Consider the following 7,704-nt stretch of genomic DNA (forward strand, 5'->3'; position numbering starts at 1 on the left):
CTGTTGGCAATGAGGCAAGTGGAGTGCCTGTTTAACGAAAGTATAAACAGAGAAAGGGCTATTTCTCCCACCCTGGACATTCCACAGGTATGCATACACTCCTCTTGTCTCACTGCCAACAGACCTCTGAAGATGCCAGCCACAGATGCAGGCGAAAGGTCAGGAGAGAATGCTACTTGAACAGCCCAGAAAACGCACAGCAAGCAAACGTTTACTGTGTGGCTGAACCCTGTGTTTTGCTTTCCAGTCGCCTATTTACATATTAACAGCTTGTTTGAGAAAAAAAGGTTTCCAGCAAAAGGAGAGCAGGGAAGGGGCCAGCCTGCCCCCCATGGAAGGGAGTTAGTTCATCCCTGAAAAGGCTCCTTCCTGTGTCCTCACCAAATAGATCTGTGGTGCCAATGAGAAGTAAAGCTATCAGTTTTATATAGGGCAATGTTTCTCAACATGGGGGTCGGGACCCCTGGGGAAGTTGCAAAGCGGGGTGTCAGAGGATTGCAAAAGACCATTCAAAAACATATACTGTATATCTGATGGTCTTAGGAACACAGTGCTCTCCGGAGTTAGGTGAAATACATCTCCCCTAAATCACTGTCAATTCCAACCAAATCACTCCAGTATTTTCTGTTGGTCATGGTGGTTGTGTGTGTGGGAAGTTTGGCCCAATTCTATCATTGGTGGGGTTCAGGGGGCTCTTTGATTGTAAGTGAACTATAAATCCCAGCAACTACAACCAGGGCCGTAGCCAGAAATTTTTTTTGGGGAGGGTTGAAAATTTCGGGGGGGGGGGGGGTTTGAACGTTTTTTTTTTGGGGGGGGGGGTAGGGTCACGCTGAAACAAAGAGCACAACCCCCCCCCCCCCCCCCAGCTACAGGCCTGACTACAACTCTGAAATGCCAAGGCCTATTTTCTCCATACTCCACCAGTGTTTACATTTGGGCATATTGAGTAATCATGTCAAGTTTGGTCCAGATCTATCATTGTTTGAGTCCACAGTGCCCTCTGTGCCCACCAAACTCTTCCAGCATTTTCTGTTGGTCATGGGAGTTCTGTGTGCCAAGTTTGGTTCAATTCCATCATTGATGGAGTTCAGAAAGTTCTTTGATTGTAGGTGAACTATAAATCCCAGCAACTACAACTCCCAGGCGACAAAATCAAACCCCTCCCCAACTCCACCAGTATTCAAATTTGGGTGTATCATGTATTTGTGCCAAATTTGGTCCAGTGAATAAAAATACATCCTGCATGTAATGTAATATTTACATTACAATTCATAACAGTAGCAAAATTACAGTTATGCAGTAGTAATAAAATAATTTTATGTTTGGGGGTCACCATAACATGAGGAACTATGTTAAGGGGTCGCAGCATTAGGAAGGTTGAGAAACACTGTTATAGGGAGATCCAGTCTTTCAAATCAACTGAACCTAAGAGTTATAAGGCTTTGTGGGTCATGTCCAGCATTTTTAATTGTGCCTTTCACCTGACCAGGAGCACCTCTGTCTTCCATGGATTAAGTTTCAACTTGCCAGCTCTTTTTGTTGTTGTTTATTCGTTCAGTTGCTTCCAACTCTTCGTGACCTCATGGACCAGCCCATGCTAGAGCTCCCTGTTGGCCATGGCCACTCCCAGCTCCTTCAGAGTCAAGCCAGTCACTTCAAGGATACCATCCATCTTGCCCTTGGTTGGCCCCTCTTCCTTTTTCCTTCCATTTTCCCCAGCATCATTGTCTTCTCTAAGCTTTCCTTTCTTCTCATGATATGGCCAAAGTACTTCATCTTGGCCTCTACTATCCTTCCCTCCAATGAGCAGCTGGGCTTTATTTCCTGGAGGATGGACTGGTTGGATCTTCTCGCAGTCCAAGGCACTCTCAGAACTTTCCTCCAACACCACAGCTCAAAAGCATCTATCTTCCTTTGCTCAGCCTTTCCTATGGTCCAGCTCTCACATCTGTAGGTTACTATGGGGAATACCATTGGTTTAACTATGCAGATCTTCGTTGTCAGTGTGATGTCCCTACTCTTCACTATTTTATCGAGACTGGTCATTGCTCTCCTCCCAAGAAGTAAGCGTCTTCTGATTTCCTGGCTGCAGTCTGCACGTGCAGTAATCTTTGCACCTGAAAATACAAAGTCTGTCACTGGCCCCACATTTTCTCCCTCTATTTGCCAGTTATCAATCAGTCCAGTTGCCAGAATCTTGGTTTTTTTATGTTTAACTGCAACCCAGCTTTTGCACTTTCTTCTTTTACTTTGATTAGAAGGCTCCTCAGCTCCTCCTTGCTTTCAGCCATCAAAGTGGTATCATCTGCATATCTAATGTTGCTAATGTTTCTTCCAGCAATTTTACCCTAGCCTTGCATTCATCAAGCCCTGCACATTGCATGATGTGTTCTGCATACAAGTTGAATAGGTTGGGTGAGAGTATACAACCCTGCCGTACGCCTTTCCCAATCTTGAACCAGTCTGTTGTTCCATGGTCAGTTCTTACTGTTGCTAATTGGTTGGCTCTTATCTAGTCCATTAATGACAACAGACATTTGTTCAGAACCTTGGAACGTGCAGGGGAAAAAGAGAGGGTGAGTTGGTATATTCAACACACTGGTGACACTGAAATCCAAAACTTTGGATAACATCTCCCAGCTCTTTCATGTAGATGATGTTAAACAGCACAGGGGACAAAACCAAACCAGGAGGAACTCCACAAGTAATAATAATACACTTTGTATTGAAGAAGGCTTTCATGGCTAGAATCACTGGGTTGTTATAGGTTTTTTGGGCTATATGGCCATGTTCTAGAAGCATTCTCTCCTGAAATTTCACCTGCATCTATGGCAAGCATCCAGTGTGTAACTTTCCAAAGGTCACCCAGTGGGTTTATATGGCCAAGTGAGGATTTGAACCCTGGTTTCCAGAGTTGTAGTGCAATGCTCATGCTACCTCTGGTGGTACATACAGTAAAGTCTTGCTTATCCAACATAAACAGGCCAGCAGAACACTGGATATGTGAAAATATTGGATAATCAGGAGAGATTAAGGAAAAGCCTATTAAACATCAAATTACGTTATCATTTTACAAACTGAGCACCAAAACATCATATTTTACAACAAATTGACAGAAAAAGCAGTTCAGTACATGGTAACATTATGTAGTAATTACTGTATGTACGAATTTAGCACCAAAACATTGCAATGTATTGAAACAGCTGTGGGAGGCCGACTGCGTTGGATAATACAGAATGCTGGATGAGTGGAGGTTGGATAAGCGAGACTCTATTGTACTTCTGAGCAAAAATGCACAGCGTTGTCCTGCTAGCACTCTGAAACATTTGGAGAACCAAAGAAGGCAGTCACTGGAAGTTGAACTTCTTTTTGCAGCTATAACTGGCATCTTGTGAAGGCATTTGGTTCAGCAAAATATGAAAGAATGCTGACAGCGCATACTCTATTACAGACTGTGGTTCATTAGGGTTAAGCCGTAATTTCCCTCTTTGGAAGAGAATGACAGTTTCTTAGCAGTGCTCTGAAAATGAGGATTGGCTAATAAGTTAAAAATGGATATAATCAAACAGCTGCAGTCTTAAAGTAGCAATTCTGTAACTAGCAGCTGTGATTGCATATAATTCTGTCTTTCAGCTGTTAAACACCATTTACGGCAGCTTTTCTTATGCCTCCAAGAACACCATTTGCATTGAAGGAGACTAGAATCGAGCACAATTAAGTTATCCATTTTACTTCCTGAACTGAATTTTGCCACAGATAGTCATGTGTGCACATGCATGCGCACAGAGGGCAACAGTTGGGCTAATTAAGTAAAATAAAAGAGAGTATTATCATTAGGTTTTATTGGTAATGGGCACAGCCCTTTGAGTAGTTGTTTTGGAGAAGCTCCATTGTAATGAATGAGAAAGTGTTCTTGTGCATGAAGAGCCCAAGGCATTTTGCTGCTTGAAGCAGAACAAAAAATGACATCCCCAAGTAAAGCTTTTAAGGTAGAACGCCTCACAAGCATCTCTCTCTTGTTCTTGCAACATAACCTCCAGCACTGCCCAAATAAAGCATGTGGTCAAGCAATATTAGAATTGTGGTCACTATGGCAGAAAAGTTATGGTCAAGGAAGTTAACACACATGTTTATTTATTATTTATTTATTTACCCTATTTATACCTCACTTTTCTCTACCCCAAGGGGGACTCAGGGTGGCTTACATATGGCAATGCCTTAATGCCTTAAACGCATATAAACATTAAGCTTAAAATCCATTGGATTAAAAGTAATACATATAAAACATTTAAAATTATATTCAATATTAAAACACGCCATCCAAAAGCAGTAATCAAAGGCTATTCCGTAGTCATTACACATATTCCAATTTTATTATTGCACTGCTTCTTGAAAAGCCTGACCCCACAGCCAGGTTGTTACTGTCTTTATGAAGGCCAGGATGGAGGGGGCCGATCTACTGTCGCTAGGGAGGGAGTTCCACAGCCAAGGGGTCATCACTGAGAAGGCCCTGTCCCTCGTCCCCGCCAATCGCATTTACGAAGAAGGTAGGACAGAGAGCAGGGTGTCCCCAGAAGATCTTAATCTCCGAGTTAGGAAAGTTAGGAAATGCTGCAGCAGTTCGTTTTTTTTCCTGAGCCGACTGGAAAGGGCAAGTCTCCACACCCTCCTCTATTCTCTTCCCTGTTGAGATTATTGAGTTCAAAATATGTTTGCATTTTGAACTCAGTTTGCAGCAATTAAAGTAAGCAGAGACGAAAGCAGGAAAGTGAAAGTAGAAAAGAAGAAGTGGGCCATTTTTAAAGCAACTGAATCATCTTTGTTGTTATTCTGTGCCTTCAAGTGGTTTTTGATCTATGGCATACCTATCACAGGTTACAGCTAAGAATTTTTTTCCAGAAAAGTCATGACTTCCTCTGAGAGCTGGGCTTGCCCAAAGGTACCCAGTGTGTTTCCATGCCTGAATAGTGATTTAAACTCTGTTTTCTAGAGTTGTAATCCAATACTCAAACCATTACACCATACTGGCTGTCAAAAATGTATAAGTTTATCCTAGTAGGAAACCGAGTAGCTTGAAAACCAGTAAAGAAAATCACTACAAGTTGAATTTATTTGAAAACACACATGGTAGGGGATTATCCTATATACTCATGTATAAATCTAGAAATTGTAGTAAAAAAATCACCACCCAAAATCTGAGTTGTCTTATCCATGGATCAATGTCAGTACTGCACCTTAACACTCAGTGCAGTGGCAAAAGGCACGGTTTTAGGCCAACCTGGAAGAACCTAAAAGAAGCACCAATCCTTTTACTCTACTCTACTCTACCCTGCTTGCTGGCTCTCTCTCTCTCTCTCTCACTCTCTCTCTCTATATATATATATATGAATGCAATTTTCCTGCTTCTTGGCAGGGGGTTGGACTGGGTGGCTGACGAGGATTCTTCCAACTCTATGATTCTATGATTCTACTTTATTAATTGCGTGATCTTAGCACTTTACTCTATTAGCACTTTAGATTACTATTCTGTGGCACTTTAACCAACTTTAGCACTTTGATTGATTTGATACATCTAGCGTTGAATTAGGCCTCCATGACGCACTTCATTAAGCACTTTGGGGTTAATTGTTAAGCCACCGCACTTTAATTGTTATTCCATCGTGTGTGTTGACATAAGTCTCCATCTGTACTCTAAGAGCCTTAACCAAACCCCCTGATTGTGTTTAACAGCTGCTATTTATGTCATCATCCACTCCCTGGCATTTGTTAATCTGGTTGCTAATTGCATATGTGGGTCAGAGGGAATGGAATAGCTCAGGGGGACCCGAATATAACATAATAGGAACGGGAAATGATTGGAAGGCAAAGCCATGGCAAATTGGAGCTGTAATATGTCAAACAGTCTACAATGATCCTTGGGTTGTTATTATGGATGTTGAATGCGTCATGGAGGAGGGAGAGGCTTCCGTTAACCGAGGAGCCCCCATAGAAGTCGTGGTGGGGAAGGGGAGATACGGGAAAGGGAGACCTTTAATTCGGCCTAGGGAACGTAGAACAACATTAGTAATCCCAAATCGGTCTCCTGATATGGTAAATTGGTGTAACCGGGTTGGCGGTCCCTCGGGATTGAAAGTGGTGCTGTTGAACGCCAGATCTGTCAATGGTAAAACAACTTTCATCCAAGATTTAATCCTGGATGAACGGGCAGATCTGGCGTGCATCACAGAGACCTGGCTGGACGAAGCGGGAGGTGTAAATTTGACCCAGCTTTGTCCACCCGGGTTCTCTGTGCAGCACCAACCGAGATCCGGAGGGCGGGGAGGCGGGGTTGCAGTAGTCTACAGAGATTCCATTCTTCTGACCAGGACCCCCATCCCGCAGTCAACAAATTTTGAATGCGTCCACCTGAGGTTGGGTGACCGGGACAGATTAGGGATTCTGCTAGTGTACCGTCCACCTCGCTGCACTACAGTCTCCCTACCTGAGCTAGCGGGGGTGGTCTCGGACCTGGCACTGGAGTCCCAACGGCTGCTTGTGCTGGGGGACTTCAATGTCCACGCCGAGGCTGCCCTAACGGGAGCGGCTCAGGACTTCATGTCTACCATGGCGACCATGGGGCTGTCCCAACAAGTATCTGGCCCCACCCACAGTGCTGGACATACATTGGACTTGGTTTTCTGTCAGGGATGGGAGGAAGGCGGCGGTGTTGAGGAGTTATCCATCTCTCCGTTGCCATGGACCGACCACCACCTGGTCAGCTTTAGACTTACTGCACCCCCTAACCTCTGCAGAGGTGGAGGACCTATTAAATTGGTCCGCCCCAGGAGGCTTATGGATCCAGAGGGATTCCTGATGGCTCTTGGGGAATTCCCTGCCACCTTGGTTGGTGATCCTGTTGATGCCCTGGTCGCTCTCTGGAATGGGGAGATGACTAGGGCAATAGACACGATCGCTCCAGAACGTCCCCTCTCAAGTAGCCGAACTAAACCAGCCCCTTGGTTTACTGAGGAGCTGGCAGCGTTGAAGCGAAAGAAGAGGGAACTAGAGGGCGTGTGGCATTCGGATCCGAGCGAGCCAAATCGAACACGGTTTGTGTCCTTTTTAAGGTCATATGCCGCGGCAATAAGAGCCGCAAAGAAAACTTTCTTTGCGGCCACTATTGCGTCTGCAAAGAACCGTCCGGCTGAACTGTTCTGAGTTGTCAGAGGCCTGTTAAAACCCACCATTCAGGATGGGTGCCCTGATGACTCGGCAGCTCGCTGTGAAGCCTTTGCTCAGTTCTTTGCAGACAAAGTCGCTTTGATCCGCTCTGGACTGGATACCATATTAACGGCAGTCTCTGAGGATGTAACACGAGCATCTGCTTGTCCAATTTTGATGGATTCATTTCAATTAGTTCAAACCGAGGATGTGGACAAGGTGCTTGGAGGAATGAGAGCTACCACATGCATCCTAGACCCCTGCCCATCCTGGCTTCTAAAGGAGGTCAGAGGGGGATTGGCCGAGTGGGTTAAGGTGGTGGTTAATGCCTCCCTTCGGGAAGGCATATTTCCAGCCAGCTTAAAGCAAGCTGTGATAAAACCGCTGTTGAAGAAACCATCACTGGACCCCACTCAATTCGTCAACTATCGGCCTGTTTCCAATCTCCCCTTTTTGGGCAAAGTCATGGAACGTGTGGTGGCCTCACAACTCCAGGCATTC

Source organism: Anolis sagrei, chromosome 2, assembly GCF_037176765.1.
Source record: "Anolis sagrei isolate rAnoSag1 chromosome 2, rAnoSag1.mat, whole genome shotgun sequence".
In the NCBI taxonomy this organism is placed as follows: Eukaryota; Metazoa; Chordata; class Lepidosauria; order Squamata; family Dactyloidae; genus Anolis; species Anolis sagrei.